Source organism: Vicugna pacos, chromosome 1, assembly GCF_048564905.1.
Source record: "Vicugna pacos chromosome 1, VicPac4, whole genome shotgun sequence".
In the NCBI taxonomy this organism is placed as follows: Eukaryota; Metazoa; Chordata; class Mammalia; order Artiodactyla; family Camelidae; genus Vicugna; species Vicugna pacos.
This window is the reverse complement of record NC_132987.1, coordinates 30595692-30617417: the sequence shown is the minus strand read 5'-3', so window position 1 is coordinate 30617417 and position 21726 is coordinate 30595692. Positions and strand designations below refer to the sequence as shown.

The 21726-nt window shown below is 35.9% G+C and overlaps 1 protein-coding gene across 3 annotated transcripts in view; it reads right to left on the bottom strand.

The window, feature by feature from the left end:
- MME (membrane metalloendopeptidase) overlaps positions 1–21726 on the bottom strand; it is a 467357-nt gene that overhangs the window by 239879 nt on the left and 205752 nt on the right. For all 3 annotated transcript variants that reach the window (XM_072959578.1, XM_072959582.1, XM_072959579.1), the window contains one exon: positions 20345–20439. The gene's annotated coding sequence lies outside the window, so the exon portion shown is untranslated. The remainder of the gene's footprint in view (positions 1–20344; positions 20440–21726) is intronic.

Below are 21726 nucleotides of genomic sequence, written 5' to 3'. Positions count from 1 at the left end.
GTGAGTTATTAATCTTCAGTGATTAAAAAAAAACCCATTCTTTGTGCAGGTAGACGAAGCAGATCACTACAAAGATAAATAAGTTATATTAGACTTCGCTTTCAGAAATTCTGGATAAGAGAAAGCAATAGAACAGTATTATTAACAAGTATTCAATATAAAATTGTGAACCAAAAATTAATTATTCAATCTAGTTTTTCACATGTCAGTTTAGAAAAATAGGCTTGAGTACATGACTCAAAAGCCCATATGTGTTTGGTATAAAAAAATTTGTTTGAAGGTATATTGTAGAAACACAAAAAAATGCATTAAAATAAAAAAGTTCACAAATGGGCAAGTCAAGGGACTAAATAAATGAATACTGGTGAATGCAGGGTGATAAAATTGCTTTAATTTCTTTAACTTTCATGGACCAAGAAATATATCTTTACACTCAAGTTTGTAATGGAGAGACGTGCTTAAATTTGTAAAAAGCAACCACTAATGGAAAACATTAGAGAATCTATATCTTGCAGATTACTTAAAGAGATGTGTGTGTTCGGGATGGGGTTGAAAGTGTCAATGATGTAGTCATACAGGTATAGAAAAACAAAACATAGATTATATAGCATAATATTAAAAACAAAGGAAACAAAAATAAGATGAAGGATGCGAAACCAAATATGCCTGTTTAATAATAGTTACAAGTGAAATAGTCATCTTTAAAAAAGAATAATTCTGATTCTTCCAATCCAAGAGCATGGAATATCTTTCCATTTTTTAAAGTCTTCTTTAATTTCCTTCATCAATGGCTTATACTTTTCTGTGTATAATTCTTTCACCTCCTTGGTTAGATTTATTCCCAGATATTTTATTACTTTGGGTGCTATTTTAAAGGGGATTGTTTCTTTACTTTCTTTCTCTGTTGATTTGTCGTTAGTGTAAAGAAATGCAACTGATTTTTGAACATTAATTTTGTAACCTGCTACCTTGCTGAATTCTTCTATCAGCTCTAGTAGCTTTTGTGTGGACCTTTTAGGGTTTTCTATATATAGTAACATGTCGTCAGCATATAATGACACTTTTACCTCTTCTTTTCCAATTTGGATCCCTTTTATTTCTTTCTCTTGCCTGATTGCTGTGGCTAGGACTTCCAGGACTATGTTGAATAGGAGTGGTGATAGTGGGCATCCTTGTCTTGTCCCAGATTTTAGTGGGAAGCTTTTGAGTTTTTCACCGTTGAGAACTATGCTGGCTGTAGGTTTGTCATACATAGCTTTTATTATGTTGAGATATGTTCCCTCTATACCCACTTTGGCGAGAGTTTTTATCATAAATGGGTGTTGAATTTCATCAAATGCTTTTTCTGCATCGATTGAGATGATCACGTGGCTTTTGTCCTTTCTCTTGTTGAAATATTGTTAAAATGGTCACACTGCCCAAGGCAATCTACAGATTTAATGCAATCCCTATCCAATTACCCAGGACATATTTCACAGAACTAGAACAAATCATAATAAAATTTATATGGAACCATCAAAGACCTAGAATTGCTAAAGCATTACTGAAGAGAAAGAAAGAGGCTGGAGGAATAACTCTCCCAGACTTCAGACAATACTATAGAGCTACAGTCATCAAGATAGCATGGTATTGGTACCAAAACAGACATATGGACCAATGAACAGAATAGAGAGCCCAGAAATGAACCCACAAACCTTTGGTCAACTAATCTTCAACAAAGGAGGCAAGAATATACAATGGAATAAAGACAGTCTCTTCAGCAAATGGTGTTGGGAAAACTGGACAGCAGCATGTAAAACAATGAAGCTAGAACACACCCTTACACCATATACAAAAATCAACTCAAAATGGATTAAAGACTTAAACATAAGACAAGATACAATAAACCTCCTAGAGGAAAACATAGGCAAAACATTATCTGACATACATTTCAAAAATTTTCTCCTAGAAGAAATAAAAGCAAGAATAAACAAACGGGACCTAATGAAACTTACAAGCTTCTGCAGAGCAAAGGAAACCAGAAATAAAACAAGAAGAAAACCTAAGGAATGGGAGAAAATTTTTGCAAGTGAAACCGACAAAGGCTTGATCTCCAAAATATATAAGCAGCTCATAAGACTCAATAAGAAAAAAATAAACAACCCAATCCAAAAATGGGCAGAAGACCTAAACAAGCAATTCTCCAAGGAAGACATACAAATGATCAAAAAGCACATGAAAAAATGCTCAATATCACTAATTATCAGAGAAATGCAAATCAAAACTACAATGAGGTATCACCTCACACCAGTCAGAATGGCCGTCATTCTAAAATCCACAAATGACAAATGCTGGAGAGGCTGTGGAGAAAGGGGAACCCTCCTACACTGCTGGTGGGAATGCAGTTTGGTGCAGCCACTATGGAAAACAGTGTGGAGATTCCTCAAAAGACTAGGAATAGACTTACCATATGACCCAGGAATCCCACTCCTGGGATTGTATCCAGAAGGAAATCTACTTCAGGATGACACCTGCACCCCAATGTTCATAGCAGCACTATTTACAATAGCCAAAACATGGAAACAGCCTAAATGTCCATCAACAGGTGACTGGATAAAGAAGAGGTGGTATATTTATACAATGGAATACTACTCAGCCATAAAAACCGACAACATAATGCCATTTGCAGCAACATGGATGCTCCTAGAGAATGTCATTCTAAGTGAAGTAAGCCAGAAAGAGAAAGAAAAATACCATATGAGATTGCTCATATGTGGAATCTAAAAAACAAAAACAAAAACAAAGCATAAATACAGGACAGAAATAGACTCATGGACAGAGAATACAGACTTGTGGTTACCAGGGGGGTAGAGTGGGGGAAGGGATAGACTGGGATTTCAAAATTGTAGAATAGATAAACAAGATTACACTGTATAGCACAGGGAAATATATACAAAATGTTATGATAAATCACAGAGAAAAAAATGTGACAATGAGTGTGTATATGTCCATGAATGACTGAAAAATTGTGCTGAACACTGGAATTTGACACAACATTGTAAAATGATTATAAATCAATAAAAATGTTAAAAAAAAGAATAATTCTCACTCAAAAAAAAATCAACTATGTGTAATCCACAAAGAAGATACTGAAATTATATGTTTCAGAAAGTTTGAAGAAAAAAAAATGGTCCAAACAAAATCAAACAGAAAATGAGTAGGAATCATGCTCATGCCTTTCTCTACCTTCTTAAACATATGGGAAATTTTTTAAATATCTATTTTACTGCTCTTATATAATTTTATAATCTGTGTCATTTTGGGGTCTGTTTCTATTGATTTTTCCCTCTCTTGGTTATGGGGCATATTTCCTTGCCTCTTTGCATGCGTAAGTTTTGATTGGATGCTGGACATTATGTGTGTGTGTGTGTGTGTGTGTGTGTGTAAAACTTGGTGTTGTTTTTTCTGCTTTCCTTTAAATATTTTGGGCCTTTTTTTGGAACTCTGAAAGTTACTTAGAAACAACTTGATCCTTTGAAACTTTGTGTTTTTAAGGTTTGTTAAAGCACGTCTGGACAGTCTATAGTCCAGAGGCAATTTGGCCCCACTACTGCGGCAATGCTTTTATGAGGACTGACAAACGCCCTGTGTATAAGAAGGCCTTTCTACTCTGGCTGGTGGGAGCACAGACTATGCTTGGCCCTCTGTGCACTTTGAGGATTGTTCTGCTTATTCTTTTCCAGTGGGTCTTCCCTCAATCTTGGACTGTTTCCTTACACATGAGCCCAGATCAATGCTGAGCCAACAACTTGAGGGGACCTTTCAGCAGATCTCCTAAGCGCCCTTTGCTCGGCTGTCTCCTTACTGGTACTCTGCCCTGCAAATTCTATTCATCTTGGATTCCTGAACTTCAAACTCTTCAACGCGGCAAGTCTTCCAGTCTATGGGTTTGTCTTCTTTTTAACGATGTCCAGAAACTTGCTCTAAGCTGAAGCACTCATAGGTTTCAACTAATTTGTTTTCCTTCTCTTACAAATAATTGCCCTATGTTGTCTGTTGCTCGATGTCTGAAAACTATTGTTTCGTATATTTTGTATGGTTTTCTAGTTGTGCAATGTAGAAGATAAATCCCCATCCCTGTTATTCCATCATACAGAAGCAAATGTCCTCATGCGAAAATCAGACAAACTTGAATTCAAGACAAAAAACATTAAGGTGGAGAGTTACCATCATAACTCATCATTCACTACACAAATCTGACTATATACCATGTGATGGCACTTCTTCGTAACTGAGCAATATATCTGCTCTCAAAAAGCTTCTAATGGAATGCAGAAATATAGTAATAAATAAATACCCCAAAATGAAATGATCACAGTGAGTGCTGTAGAGTGAAGTAAAGAAGGGTGATATAATAACAAGTGTCTATCAGATCAGAGATTGCTGAGACATTGCTATATCAGCTAAGATCTGAATAACAAGAAGGAAGTCACCATGCATAAAACTGGAAGAGAAGCATTCCAGGAAGTGGGACTCGTTAGCACACTCTAATATGTGAATAATCTTCTCCTGTTCAAAAAAGAAAGAGATGGCCAGTGTGGTTGGAGGCTACTGGGGAAAGGGAAGGATAAAGACATCACAAAACAGGCTCAAGCCAAATCTATACACTTTATGAGCAGAGTTAAGAGTGTGGATTTACTCCAAGTGGGGTTGGAATGGAAATCTGTTGTGAGGTTTTAAGCAGGGGAGCTCATTGATTTAAGCAATGGAGCTCATTCTAACTTTTATGTGAGAATCAAGAATGGAATCAGGAGATCACTTGAGAGTTGATTTCAGTAATCCAGGCAAGAGATAACCGACTTAGACCAGGATTATTAGTGGAAAGAGTGTGAAGTGAATGGATCTGACATTTGTGTAGAGGTATAGTTAATAAGACTTATTGTTGAATTGGATGAGGAAATTCTTTTGATTTTTGGTTTAAATGGGTTTGTAGTCTTACCACTTATTAAGAGACAGAAGAATAGAAGAAAGTCTAACTGGGGTATATAAAAAAAAAACTGCATAAAATATAATGAGAAACAAACAAGAACTTTAAAACACTTATCTCAATTTTTCACAGACCAAGAAAAAGTAAGCAAAAATATAAAGACCAAATTCGGACTAATATAAATGTTTATTTTACTCTATATCACTTTAAAAGAGAATATATCTTCTTTTCAAAGTCTCATGAGACATTTACATAAATTACATATATATTAGGCATGAAAGGAACAAATTTTGCCATATGGAAATGGTAGAGACCAGATTTTTTTTTGTCATAGTATGATAAAATTGGAAATAAATTAGGAAATTAGAATAAAATTAAAATGAATAGCAAACATTTGGAAATTCTAACAGTATTTTCTAAGTAACAATTCTTGGGTCAAATAATTATAAATAATTCTTGGGTCAAAAAGGACTACAAAGCCACAATGTAAAAAGAAAAAGATATTGTTAAAAATCTGTGTAATACATATAATGAATCCAAAGATGTACTCAGGAAAATCCATAGCCTTAAAATGTTTCATTACTAAATAAGAAAAAATAAATCAAATACTCAAGTCAAAAATAAAAATGATCAATAATATAGATAAAAGAAAAATATCATAAGGAAGAAACAAATACCAAAAAAGAGGGCTAAAAATGAATAAAATGATAAATCCAAGAGTAGTTTACTGGAAATGCCAAGAAATACATAAATCATGAGCTAAAGCAAAAATAAGAAAACAAAGTTATAGCACATTACAAAAGACATAAAAAATGAAAACAATACATTTTACACAACATTATAATAAGTGAGAAAAGCTGATATAAACATACAGATTTTGAGGGAAATATAAATTATGAAACTTGTCAAGAAGAAAAAGGAAGGAAAGGAGAAACTTATAAAATGATAATCCTCTAACTTCTGTCTTTTAATTTCTTTCAAAACATCAAGCCACAAATAACTTCTAAGTGATTTAAACTGTTCCAGAGCATAAAGACAGCAATCTCCACATTTGAGATGAAGTCAGCAAAACTCAAAAACAGTATTTATCAATAAAAACAAAAAAGAGTAAAATTTCAGTCCAGCCCTACTTAAATTCATGTGTGTATCCTAAATAAAATGTTGGCAATTTAGAATCCAGGAAAACACAGAAAGTCTTCTAAATTCATGATCAACACAGACTCATTCCAAGAATACTAGGTGATTCGTTATTAGAAAATCTATTGCTATAAATGACCATTACTATAATGAGCAAAGGTGGAAATATTATTACTGTTCACATAGATTTTCCAAGAAGCAGTTGGTAAAACTCACTATTCATTTCTGATTTTTTTAATAAAAGGATTAGATGAGTTGCACCTGACACACACACGTACATACACACACACACACACACCCCTTCATGATGTATATTCTATACTTGAAACTGAAAGTCTGTGTTGGGCTTAACTGTTTATCTAAGAAGGCTAATTATGAAAAAACATGATCAAATAAATTAGGAATTTCTTCATTAAAAACATCCTTCTTAAAAATTCATGAAAGTAAAAGACATCATAAAAGCTGAGACACTGTATAAAAGAAACTTGTTTAAATTTATTTAATAGATAAACTAACAAATCTGAGAACTTTTTTCCTAGCACATCTATTAATATGGCCTGGAAGACTTTCTTCCCTCATTATCAGTTTTGAACTTCTGTACTTAAAAAGTTTCATTCAAATCAAGAACATGATTGTCGTGCTAGCCATTGCAATTAGATAACAGAATAAAATACAATATCTTGCTATTAAAAAGGTAAAATTAATATTTTTATACATAATATAATCATCTGTGTACAATTTTCAAGAAGACATTGAAAAAATATAAAGTAATTAAGAGTTTATAAAGGTGGCCAATAACAAAGTTAACATATAGAAATATAGTTTTTAAATAAACAATAATTATTTAGAAAATATAATACAAGGATAAAATTTATAATATTAAAAAACAAAATATTAAATTATCTAAATAATAATAAAAAGAAATATGTGGAGCTAGTATGACAAAAACTACCAAAGACCATAAAAGACTTAAATAAATAAAAAGACAATTCTTAGTTTTACAGTCAATGCTAAATATTTTTTAAATGTCAATTCTTCCTAAAAGAATTTATAAATGTATTAAATCCCAATTAATTTGGATTTTTTTCTTAATTTGATAAAAATGATTCTAAATTTTAACTCCATGTATAAATGTGGGAAAATATCCAAAGAATTCTGAAGAAAAAAAGGAGAAATATGCTTTTATATAGTAAAATATATTATAAACCAGCAGTTATAAAAATAACTGTATGGTGTAGAAACAGACTGACATTAATAGAAATGACCAAAGAAACCATGAAATAAACCCATATGTATGAGAATTTAATGTGATAAATATGACATGTAAAGTGATATGGAAGGAAGAAGATTCATTATGCAAAAAAAGATGGTGATACAATAACTGAGTAGCCATTTAGAAAAAAATCCAAAACAAATTTTAGGTTCACCAAATATTTGAAGAAAATCCTAAATCCTAAATTTATTAGAATAATTTGTATGTCAAAATTGTATAACAGCTTGTTGAGGAAGTTCTTTCTAAGCTTCCAAGCATATTGTACCCAAAAGAATAAAAAGAAAGAAAAAAGAGAGAAAGAAGAAAAAGTAAAAGATGAATAGATCTTGACCAAATAAGAATGAAGAACTTTTGACTTGCAGAAACACATAGGTTTGAAGATAATCTCAGGAACTAGGAAGAATATTTGCCATATAATGACAGATGAAGAGTTGATTTCTCTAATTTTTATAAATAGAGTAAAAATAAATTTAAAAATATACATGCCATGATGGGAAGAAGGGCAAAAGAGTTGAAAGGCATTTCAGAAAGGACAAGTATAAATGACAGTGAACATTTTAAAGGATATTCCACCTCAAAGAATAAAACTAGCAACGAGTATTTTGAAGAGTGAAACATGACAAAACTCAAGTCTTTATTAAGGTTTTGGAAACCTAGGTACACTCTTAGTTGAAATGTGAGCAGCTTTTCCAACAGCATTTAAAATACTTATGAAAAAAGTAAAACACATCTTTTTTAGTCTAGCAATCCAATTACTACAGATAAAACCAAGAAAATAATCCTGCAAGTACCTCAACACTCAAAAGAGGAGAGTGTGTGATTTTACTTGATGTGCTCTGTTGGTTTTGACATCAGTGTTTTGATATTTTCAATCAGTGAACCCAGATTTCCTTCTTTATATTCTGAAACATTTTAGTAAAAAGTAGAAACAACACAAATGTTTATCAAGAGATGCAACTGAAAGCCACACTATCATTACAATTGATGATGTAAATCTTTATTGACATTGCTGAATGAGAACAACTGCAGGTTAGAAAAACAGTATGTACAGTGCATTTACATAAAATGACATATACTTATTTAATGTGTGGGTGTGTCTATATCGATGAAAAAAAAGTCAGGAAACATATTCATCTAATAGTTTGCAGCTTTTGGCCCTGAACTGTGGAATTTGGAGTGATTTCATTTATTTATCTATTTTTACAAATCCTCTGTATTACTTTTATGATAAGTAAAATAGTGAAATATTTACATTTAGGGAGAAAGATGTATATCTATGTAACTTCATTTTTAAGTGGAAAAGACAGAAATTATGGAAAAGGGATTTATATTGAAGAATTAGGTCACTGAGTCTAGAATATTTTCAAGAGAATGGAGAGAAGCCAAATTGTAGGATTTTTAAGAAAAAAGAAGTACTAGAGGAGGTAGAAGAGATCAATTTGGAAACTGTTGGACTATTTTTACTTCCCTCCTAGTTCATTACCTCCTTTGTATTGTTCCAGTTTCCTCACCTCTTTTCTGCATTGTCTGCATCTCAATATTAGCCTTCTCTTCCTCCTTACCTAAAAGATGGTACTTTGTGGTGTGATGTCTAGCTTCCCATTTCCTTGCTCACATCACACTAAGTGATCTATACCAATCCCTCATGAAGAGGAGTACAGGCATAGGAAGAGTTTTTCATGTGGATTAAAAATTTACAGAGTCTTGGAGAGAAATACCATGCACTGGAGCAAGAAATATATTCATTTAAATGCTACTTTGCTGGCCCTTTTCAAAACTGACTTTCAAAAAAACCCTTTATGTCTCCTTATTTGTCTTCTGCCAAATCCCAGTCATTGGCTGTTTTGTCTATGACCTGTATGTAGTCTTTCATCCACCTTTCACACCTACCCCAGCTGTTCGCAGTCTTTCTACCACGTTTCCTTCTTTTTTTTGTGCCTACATACATAATAAAACTGGAGGCCTAGAGTTGTTTTTCTGAGTGCAAAGGATATTAAGTAAAATATAGTAATTAATTTTTACTTGTAGGAAATACAGCACATTAAAAAAAAAAGAACAAAAAGGATAAACTAAAGAAATAAGACCACAAAGAGTCAATACCACCTGATAAACAAATGGCATTGGCTGGGAATCTAGCCACGTAATGAAAGAACTTTCCGCATACATTTATCCTTTTTAAACAATACTTATGTATGAATTACCATTTTGTGGGGAGAGGGGAATGTCTGTATTACATAGACATTTATTGTTCTTATTTATTGTATATTCTAGTACATTGTCTGCTTCCTCCCTTATTTCCTCCAAGTCCTATTGATTCTCTCTCTCCAGGTGATGCTTTGAATCATTTCACTCTGTTCCATCTCTACCATCTCTGCTCACTGAGTCTACAACAGAAGCCTGTCAACAAGTGCTCCTCATCTTTAATCTGGAGCCCCTCTAAAGTCAATTCTGCACACAGTAGCCAGAGATATTTTCAAAAATATTAATATAAGCATAATAATCCTCAGCTTAAAGCCTTTAAATATCTCCAATGTTATTTAGGAGAAAATCTAAATTTTTACAATTGTTAACATGGCCTGTGAGAGGTTCTGCATCCCCTGGCCTGAGTCAGTTTCCATGTCTTCCTCACAATACGGCATTCTTCACTCACTGACCTCCAGACTCCTTGGCCTTCTTTTTAGGTCTAGATGGGTCAAGTGCTTCCTACCTCAGGGCCTACCTGTATGCTGATCTCTCTACCTGGGATTCACTTCTTCCCATTCTTCACCTGGCCAGCACGGTCCCCTGAAGTCTCACTTGGTCCCTCAGGAAGACCTGCCCTTATACCTGTGACACATGCTGCGGTTCTCTTGCTCACTACCTCTCCCAACCTCCTTTGGTATGGCCTCTTGAACTGAGAAATTGAAAAGCTCAGAATTGCACTATTCAGACTTCCTTGCTGCCTGAGGTCTGAACTGAATATGATTTATATTCACCAAACAGAAGCCTTCACGGAAGGCCTGAATTCAGAGCTGAGTTAGCTGGAGAGAAAAGCAGGTTGCAAGACGCCCATTTTTATGGCGCAGATCTTGGCACAGCGAATATGGTTCTGGGGTCAGCAGCAAGCGTATAGCCCTGCGATTCTGGCAGCAGTCGTACCTTCTTTCATGGCTCAGTTCTGCGGTATGGCTGTGGACACCATTCATGGCAGCGCGTCCTAGGGTCTGTAGTTTAGCACTCATTTTGAAAGCCACCTAATACTCTGCAAAAGAATCTTCCTTCTTACACTGCCTAACGTAGATTCTGCTATTTGCAGCTGAACCTTGACTGGTACCTGGCCTCTCTTCAATGGAAATCAGGCCCCTCTGTTGCAGTCTTTTATTGCACTTGACATCTCTTTCAGAGTACTTGTTCTAGCTTGTAACTGCATATTTACTTCTCTGTTTTTCTGTCTCCAGTGTCAGATTCTCAGCTTTATGAGAGTATAGTAGGTATATCTAACACATAATGATGGGAGAAATTAATAAAAAAGCAAAATATATTGATTCTTCTTTATTCAATGCCTGACTACTGGCTTTCCTTGGAATCCAGAACTAGATACATTCGTTGTTTGGTAACTACTGTTTGCGACCATCCTTATTCATACTGCATCCATCCAAAGTAATCTTACGCTGTTTCACCTTAGCAATACAGACTCCACTAGAAGTTCCTTCTTGAATCTGATCTCATTACAAGGACTAGGGTTAAACTCAATTTCCCTAACAGTCACTCTTGAAGATAAAAGAATGCATGTTGCAGAGAAAGTGTATAAATAGCTGAGCATAAGAAATCTAGTATGAGATTTTAGGACAACGTGACTAATGTGTCCCTGCTATACGAAGCCTTCTCTGGGTTTTCTGATACCCAACGTGAAGAAGGAAAAGACTACTGTCACAAAAAAGCAGAATTATCACTGACAGGTGTATTTTCCTCAATTGTATCATATTCCTTTCAAATTGGACAAATTTGGACAATGTTTGATGTTAAAGGATGAAACATATTTAGATTTAGAAAATCATCCATTGTGTTCCGTCCCCTAGGAAGATCAGGGGATGGATGCTACATAGTAGATGAAATGAGAGGAAACAAGGCAGCTAACTCATGGGAAGAATGAGCTAGCAGGCTCAGAAGCCTTACCTTTTACGATTGGCATTTACAAGTGTTTTCATATGCAGATCTAACTCATCTTTTGGTGACCTTTGAAGACAGCAAGCCTGTTTTTCCTGGATTCCTTATATCAGTGAATGAAATTATCCACCCAGAAACCCAGATATCAACCTGGATTCTTCCCTTTTCCTCATGGATTCATCTTCTTCATCCAATTTGTCAATAACCACAATTCTTAAAATTTCTCTTTTCTTAATCTTTTTTTCCTCTTTTGTCAGTATTATTAAAACAGCCTCCTAATTGGCTTCCCATCACTTCAATTTAGAATATGTCTAAAATCCAAATATTATCATGTTACTCCCTTGCTTAAAATCCTTTAGTGGCCTCCCTTTTTAATCAGCCCAGATACTCTGTGATCCTTCCCAGGCCTTAACACTCCCCCACCCATGCACTCTTTGCACTGTCTTCATTGGAATACTTTAAATTCCCAGAATGCACTAGGTCATCTCCCTATTCCGCATCCCCCAGGTTCCTGCACACACTGCTCTACATCCCTGATACCCTCTTCCCACACTCTTTACTTAGCTAACTCTAACTCATTTTACAGAGTTCAGTTTAGACACCATTTCTTCTAAGGAACCCCTTCCCAAACTCTAGTGCCTGGACTACATTTGAGTTTCATAGTTCCCTAAAAATTCTATCCCCACCCTAAGTTATCATCCTTCTGAATTGGCCTCTTTTTTTTTTAACATTTTTTATTGATTTATAATCATTTTACAATGTTGTGTCAAATTCCAGTGTTCAGCACAATTTTTCAGTCATTCATGGACATATACACACTCATTGTCACATTTTTTTCTCTGTGATTTATCATAACATTTTGTGTATATTTCCCTGTGCTATACAGTGTAATCTTGTTTATCTATTCTACAATTTTGAAATCCCAGTCTATCCTCTTTACATACTTGTTTGTATCCATTAGGATTAAGTTTTACCTAATATTAAAAAATAATAATAACAGCGACTTAAACAAGTTGGTGGCTTATTTTTATCTTACATAAAGGAAATCCAGACATGAGCAGTCCTGAGCTTGTGCGACAACTTCAAGGTCATCAAGTTTCTAGGACGCTTCCATTTTTCTGAAGTGACACACTTAGCACATACTTTCCATCCCTAAGGTTGCCACACAACCAGGAGAACTATGGTAATCACTTCTGTATTACAGACAGCAGGAAAGCAACAGACAAAAAGTACATCTAAGCTGTTTCATTTCCTTCTAAGGTGCTTTCCTGAAGTTTCACCCAACACCCTAGATTACTTTTTGTTGGCTACCCCTTGCTACAGGGGTGGCTGGGAAATGTTATCTTTTAAACAGGCACACTGATGCTTGCCTTTACATTGTGATTCTGCTAGAAAGGAAGAAGAAGGAGAGATACTGAGTAGACAGCCAGCAATCACTGCTACGCTGGGTTATCTACTCTTTAAGGGCAGAGGCTATCTCCTCATACCATCTTCACACCTGAGCAGCACACCACACCACATCACACCACACCACACACTGAAAGGATATTCAAGTAAGTATTTGCTGAGCTAAATATATTAATAGCTTAAAGGTAAACAGTGTAACATTGGGCATGTTAATAGACTAGATTGTGGTACCTCATATATGAAATAGAGAGTCTCTAAAATTTGTTTTTTTGAAGCTGTGAAATTCTTTTATATTTTTTAAATAAAATGTTATCTAGAACCCAGTATGAAGCATAGAGGTGGAATGTTCAGGTTGGAGGCAAGAAGCCTGCATACCAACTTGGCCTCCCCTTTGAAACTCCCAGGGAAGTGCCCTGGAGTACCTCCTGAGATATCCTGGGATAATTCCAGTGCTTCACAAGTCACAAACACAAAAGGGAACTTTGTGGTCCATGTGGAATATTGAAAAGCTGATGTACAGCCCTCTTTAATTTCAACTGTGCCCATCCTTCAAGTTGTAGCTCATACCCTAGTTTATGCATGAAGTTTTCACTGATATCCCCTGACTGCCCACTTCTAAAGTAGAGGTAGGGGTTTGGTGAGACTTGCCCACCAACTGCAGATCATCTATTCAAGGGGAGGTACAGTATATAGCATTGAATAGTGAAGCTGGAATGAAAAAATCAAGCAGACAGTGGATCCCAATTATTCTTCAGATCATCAGAGAACTAAAACTTTAGCATAGGCCAAAAGGTACACTGAAGCATTAGCACAGAGCTAATGGATTTAGAAGAAGAGGTAAAAGAAAGAACACAGAGTGGCCGAATACAGGGACTTATTATGGAACACCTGGGACCACCACTGTAATAGCTACTACAATTTACTGTAACTCTCATATGTGCTAGTACTTTGATATGAATTTTACATATGCTATTCTTAATTCTCATACCAATGAAAGAATGCTCTTATTATCTCCATTTTATCAATACAGAAACTATGGCTTAAAAAAAATTCCTCACATTTTTGGTGAGAAACAAGGGACTGCTAACTGTAGTTCAGGATGTCTTCTTCCAGTGCTACTCTGTGTTCTTTTCAATACCACGATGATGCTCTGATAGCTGAATTACAGTGCTCTCAGATTAAAATTCCCTTCTTTGGTCTATTGGGCTAATAGCTCTTCAGAGAGATGCTTAAGGCTGCTCCTGTAAATCAGCCTTTAGGGTGAGGACTGCAAAGCTTGGTATTTAATGGTAATTATTTCTATTATTTCCACCCTTTGAACTCAGAAGACTGCACATTGACTCATAAACTATGAGGAAATGGGTGGTAAAAAATATTGGCATTTATTATTTTCATAGTGCAGTCTATCTCCTTTCATCATCTCCAAAATATACCATCCTATTCCTATTGGTAGACCCCCCTTTCATTGCTTAGAAAGGCCCCTGTTTCAGTGCACAAGGATTTTTCTACTGGGGATAAAATTATGAATTTAAATAGTAGCTAATCAAGGGAAAAAAGATGTTAGGGTAGTCCTTCCTTTTCCTGCCTTGTCCTCATATAGTTACTTCTTTCTCAACTTGCATTTTCTCCTGTTTCCTCATTGCCTAGATTTCCACCCTGAGGAACCAGATTGAACCCAGCAGTGACTAAGTTGAGAGAGGTTGTTAGGCAGGCTTACTGACCCTGGCTGACTAACAACAAGGGAAAGGAAGTACCCAGCTGATGAAAAGGCAGGACTTTTCTCTCATCCCACAGCTGGCTCCTGAAAATCCAAGGACATATCTCAGTATCTCTTCCTTTGTTCTCTCCGGAGTTGCTGCTAGTTGCTTTTTGTTTCAGGGCTGAGCTCTGATGGAGGAAGGAGACTGTAGCAGAAAATAATTACCACCACCACCAGAATGATGGTAACGATGGCAGAGCCTTCTAACAAAAGACCCCTCCACCCGTCCTGAGCCAGAGCTGTCTCTACTGGCCATCTTGGCTGACAGCTCCCCACTCACTTGAGCACTTCCTTTCCTGGCTCAAACGCCTTTCTTTCCTTCTCTCTGCTTGAGCACTTTCCATTTCCCCTTCTGAGTAATAAAGCGGCTGTTCCTTTCATCCCTCTGCCTCTGCTGCACAAATTCTTTCACAGCTGGCAGCAAGGACCCACACTTTGGCAGGCTTCCTAAATTAGGGGTCCCTCTACCCACTAACAAAATCACTGGACCATCTTATCATCATCTAATTCATTGATTGCTGATTGACTGAAAAGCCAATTTCTCTCTTTTAGATTATGTTAAGTTCACCAATGACTCATGCATCATCAAATAGCCACTGGGTCTCCTTAATAGAGACAAATGTTAACAAAGCAGAAGCACTTGTGCTTTTTCCTGGAGAAGTTGGTAGAACCTTTCCACAGCTGTGTAGGACTGCTGGAGTGGACCAAGGTTCTAGCTTATCAAATTGTCTGAGATATTCTTCTGGTCTGACCTTCATTCCAGAAGTAGGATGTCTTGGGCTCCTTCCTGCAGGCGTCTCTTTCCTTCTTTCCAGCTGAGCACCTTTCCCAGCCTTCTCGGCTCTAAGGTTTCTAAGAGGAAGATGGCATGTGCAATAGGAAAAATACTATCTCGTGGGGAGGGTATAGCTCAGTGGTAGAGTACGTGCGTGGCATGCATGAGGCCTTGGATTCAATCCCCAGGACCTCCATTAAAAAATAAATAAACCTAATTACCTCCCTGTATCCCCAAAATAAAATAGTTGCTTAGTAAATATTAAAAAAAAAAGAAAAATACTATCTCAAAATTTTATAGTTAAGTAACGAGATCAAGGAATCATGTAAACTAAAGTGGATACTTTCATCTGATTTATCCAAATGTTTTAAAATCAATGTCTGGTTTTTTTGGTAATTTTAATTACATAAAACATTGGCACAAGTTATTCTGGTTGAGTAGAAATTGCCAAAAATTTTAAATATAACACGTCCAATATACAATAATTTGATTTTGAAATTCTATATTAAGTGAACTTCAAGTCCCTCTCAGGAATATATGGAACAAGAATAAAAGGCTCCTTGTGATTTTGAATAGTTCAGCCAATCCTCATCAGATTATGTCAGCACTTTTTGTGCATATGATAAGCTAACATTCTTCTACACCTGTAATGATTTGTTTAAAAATGATCATTTCTTTGGTTATTCTTATACTCTTAGCAAGGTGCTGGGCACATCCATAGCATTCAGTAAAAACGTACTTTGAGATTGATTTTAAAATATATGATATTCTACTGGGTGGATTAAATAAATACCAACTTCTCTTATTTCTCATATTCGTACTTATAGTATAATATATTCTCCTGAAACACTAACAGTAGAACTTTGTTTTGTCATGTCCTTTCTCAAATATAAGCAAATAATGGCCTATTTTAAAAACCTCAAACACTTATATTAAATATATCTGTTTCTTAATTTCCCTGAAAATCTCTCTCAGTCTAGGAATCGTAAGAGGGACTTCCCTAAAAATAAGCAAGAGTTCAAAACTGGCCACAAAGAAGTCAAAGCAGAATAAATTTAAAATGTGGCTCCCTGCCATCCTGCAACGCTCTTACAGTAAACGGGAAGTACTGGGCCCCTCCCTCAACTATTCCTTGGCTGATGACTTATCTTGGGAACACATTTTCCTAGAGAAGTCCTAAGAAGAGCTGTTTCCTTGAAGGGATGTGTGCTTTTGTTGGTGGATGCTGACTCAGGAAGAAGATGAAAGAAGTGTGGAAGACTAAATGGCCTTGCAGTCAGAGTAGAGAAAGGGAGCAGGAAAGGATTTGTGTTTGTTGAGTCCCTAGTTTGGCTAAGTGCTAATGTGCATGTAACATAACTTTTACTCTGTTAGGTGATATTATTGCCCATTTTATAGATGAGAAAAATCACTGAAAGGCTAATTAAATTGCTTGCATCCACTTTTTTTACCAAAAGGTAGAACTTGAAGTTACAGATTAAAACAGAACCATAATTCTGTGGAGAATGAGCAGTGTGCTGCTTCTCTTCATCAGCCAGCAAAGCAGGCCAACCTGCCTTGGGTTTCAGTGGGGCAGGCATACGCCCCCCCATGCCAGCTTCATTTGCCTTAACTTACATCTAATTAATTAACAAAGGATTATATCTTTAGTACCATAATCAGGGAGGAAGCTTCACATGCAAATTCCCCTAGAAAATGCAGCACATAGCTTTCAGTTAGTGCTCAAATGTTAATAGCAATCATGTTACTACATTTATCAAGTATTTGTCAAGCACTTTACATGTAATTTCTATTTGATCCACAGTAACCTTAAACACATTATTACTTCCAGTTTAAATATGAAGCAATTGTAACTTAGAGAAAGTAAATATCATCTACTAAATGGAAGGGCCAGTATTCGATACTAAGTCTCTATGTTTAAATCTAGTAGTAATCATTTCTCAGCATCACTTATGAAATTAAAAATAATTATCATCTGAACATTAATTGTTTTTTTTGGCCACCCAGCCCCAAAAGGTTAGTATTTTTTGGTCACCTTACTCTCATCTCCCCAAGCTCAGCCCAAGTGCTTTTCACTCCATTTTCAGATTCAGAAGTGCACTCAGACTGATCCAAACCAACCACCATGCTCCATTTTCTTGGCCATAGTAATGGGTTCAAGATGGGCATGTATGCAAATGAGAGCTGATAAAACATGAGCCAGTGTCTGGGCTTCTGAGAAAGAAATACTTTATCTTTTTCCTGTGGATTTGATAGTATGAGAGTATGTGGTCTGGAGCTGCAGTTATTTTGTGTTGATAAAGACTAGCTGCCAGTGCCTGCTATCTGGCGTATGCGAATGAAGAACGGAGCCAGCCCTCACTAGCTTGAACAGAGAGGGTAATCCTATTTGTTCCTGAATCAAGTTGTACCTGAAGATATCATTGCTGAAAGACTACAATTACATGAGACAATGTTTCGTTTGTTTGTTTGTGGCAATTTAAGTTGTTTTCTATTGTTTGCATCTCAACAAAGCCTAATATTTTAACTTGCCTCAAAAAGCACTGACCATAAAATAATCGGTAAACTGGACTACACTAAAATTAAACATTTCTGTATGTGAAAAGTCATCGTAAATTGGAAAACAAAGCCTCAAAAATGAAACAAAAAATTATTTATAACATATAAAATTGAAGGATTAGTATCCAGACTGTATAAATCAAAAAATAACAAAGAAATCAATACATTGATTTTTACAGTAAAATTGTGTTATTTACACAAAAATTTTTAAAGAAACACAAAAAATACAGAAAGAAGTTAAATGAAAAATGGTCTCCTGTTAAGACCCCATCTTCAGTCCCATTTCCCAAAGATGCACATTTTCACCTTTTTCCTTTTATTATTCTAGTGACTATATCAAAATATATACGGAAATATACAGTTTATATTATTAAAACTGTGTCATGGTGCAGGTATGCAAATGAGGCAGGATAAACCCAGCCTGGCTGTTCCATACACAGTACACAGCCCATTCTCCCCTCTAAACCTGCTGACTTAGAGACTGCAAGCTTTCCCCTCAGCTGCAGGATTTCTGAGTGCCCTGAGAGTGGCCTTTCTCTTCTCAATTCTGTCTTCAGCCTTTCTGCGTGATCTCTAGAACTCTGTCAAAATGATCAGTGCACTAATTTCACCCCTTCTCATTTTCAGTGTTGCTACAGATTCAATGTCAATGGTACAACTGTCTTTGTAATGCCATGAAATCTAGGGGGAAGAGGTATAAATGGTTCCTTGGTCTTCCATCTGGAAGCTGTGGTAGGCAGAATTCTCAGATGGTCTCCAAATTTCTGACCCTGGGTATACATAATCCTTCTCCTATTTACTCAAACACTATACTTGGTATTTTTGAAGTGATTTTGCAGATGGAAATAAAGTCCCAAATCGGCTGACCTTAATATTGTCTGGATGGCCCTGACTGAATCACATCAACCCTTTAAATATGAGTCTAGATGTCAGAGATAGAAGAGGACAGAGTTTCGAAGACTGGGAAAGATTTGCTGGCTTGAAAATGGAGGGTACCGCACAGCAAGGAATGCAGGTGATCTGTAGGAGCTTAGAGTGGTCGCCAGCTGACAGCCAACAAGGAGACATGGTCCTTAGTTCTATAATCGCAAACAATCAGATGAACTTGGAAGCAGATCCTTCCTCAGAGTTTCCAGAAGGAAAATCAGCCCAGGTGATCTTGATTTCAGTTTTTGAGCTTTGAGCAGAAAACCTAGACATGTCAATATTTAGACTCCTGATCTATAGAACTGTGAGCTAATAAATGGGTATTGCCTTAAGTCACTATGTTTGTGTCAATTTCTTATGAAGCAATAGAAAATGAATTAAAAAGTTCAACTTCAAATACCAAACCCAGAACTTTTAAAAGCTCCACAAGTATTTCTGAAATACCTTCAAGTTTAAGTTCTGGATAATACATTCTACTGTTTTTTGTTTATGCTTGTTTCCTGAAAGCAATTCTCCTGTGGTAGATTTGTTAGTGAGGAAACACCATGGGACTGAATTTTTAGGATTATGATCTTTGCTCACAAGGGGAAATTTAGCAGTAGTCTTAGAAACCTTGAAGGTTGAGAAAAGCTGAGAGTACTGCCTGGATGATGAATTTTATGTCAGGTTGAGTTTTAGTCATTCATTTATTCACTAAGCATTTGAGGGCACAGACACCACTCCAAGCACTATAGTCTATTGGATAAAACTCATGCAAGCAAAAGTATCTTAGCACAATGCAGTAAATGCTATAATACCCTGTTACTCAAAGTGTGATGCACTGGGGAGTATCTTATAAGTGGTGAATCTTAGGCCTCACACCAAACCTACTGAATCAGAATCTGCATTTTAATAAGACACTAAGGTGATTGCTAAGCACACTTAAGTTTGAAGAACACTTCCATAATACACTACAGCTGAAGTTGAAAGAGCTCCGGTGACAGTGAGGATGATTAATTCCTCCTTGAAGGTTTAGTTCTTATCCCTGCAAAAAGGCACCATGGGAACAAGATGCTTTGTCTTGCTATCTTCTGAAAATTAATAATGAGTGAGAATTTGGGGCAAGAATATTTCAAAGCCTAGATTGCTCTGAGAAATGACAGATTCAAATTATTATGGAAGATAAAACAAGATAAATATCCCAAGCACTCATTGAAATAAACCAAAAATGTACTGAGACAAAATAAAGTCAACTTCAGTCTTATTTTAAAGGTAATATTAGGCATAGTTTATAGAAGAAATATTCTGTGTCTTAGAAATTTGAGTGATGTTGCTGATTACTAATAACATAATAATTAACTTGTCTGTGGGTTAGCTTTTGAGTTTTAATCACAATAAAAAAGTTTCTCATGATACCTCTGTTGTTCTGTCCATCTTGCAGCACATTTCATTGATGACATTCTTCAGATAGTTCACCTCGACTTCAGACTGAGAAATTACTTTGATTTATCCTAAAACAAAAAATGGAGAGGAATTTATGTAGTGAAGAGATGAAAGGGGAAGATAGAGATGATGTAGGTGAGCAATGATGGGATAGATCATCAGAAAATTAAATCAGGTAAGTCTAAATTTAGGGCATTATTTCATTATGATAGAGGGACCAGTGTGAGTAGTTTACACATCACTTCTATACCAAAATTATTTGGCAGTTATTAAAATGAAAACTTGGTGGAGTAAACACCTACTGAATCCAAACTATCAAATTAAGTAAACTCTCATTAATTGCTTCTACCTGTTGTACCTAGTAACAGCCTTTCCAGATGCACTACTCTGTTAAATCAAATCTCATTGTAGATACATGAAAATATATAACTTAGAATACCACTAATCTGATTGCCTAAGTATTTAAAAACTCAGTGTAGGCTGTGGCTTAAGTGAAATAACTCAAATAATACAGTTTTCTTCTTGTTCCTGCAACAAGTCCAACGTGGCTACAATTGATCTGGTGATGTGCTCTAAGAAATGATTCAGAGATCCAACTTTCTTTTGCCTCCTTGGGGCAGTACCACTCAAGGTGCAGCAGTCTACAAATTACTGTCTGTCTGTAACAAAATAAGGAGCTTATGGGAGAACATAAACCAGCTCATTACTTATCTCACTGTTTAGTTCAGTTGATGTATTATTCCTAGGAAGACTTTCTCAATGAAGGAACCAGTGCCTGCCATAGAGCCTGAGAGTCCTCTACTGTATTATCTAGTAGGGAGAAGAGCAGAGAGAATCTTAGGAAGCTGCTTTTAGTAGTAGCCATGCCTAGAGGTCATATATTGTTTTGCCCACAGTTCGCTGTTCAGAATGCACATGATCTCCATGAAACAATAAAGAAAGCAGAAAAAATATAGGATAGATGAGTGCCTAAGAGGGGAAAAAGTGGATTTTTGTGGACCTAGTAGTCTCTGCCACAACCTTTTCTGTATTTTCCATTCCCCATGCTCATCTTAGGAGTATTTGTAGCACTTTGTTCTCATGATATTACTAGAACACTATATACTGATCTTCCTCAACTAATGAAGAGGTTATGCCCCAAGAAAGCCATTGTTAAGTTGAAAATATAGAGAGTCAAACATGCATTTAATACATCTAACCCACGGAACATCATAGCTTCACCTAGCCTACCTTAAATGTTCGTAGAACACTTACATAGACTGCAGTTGGGTAAAAGCATCTAACACAAAACCTCTTTCATAATAAAGAGTTGACTATCTCATGTAGTTTATTGAGTACTGTACTGAAAGTGAGAA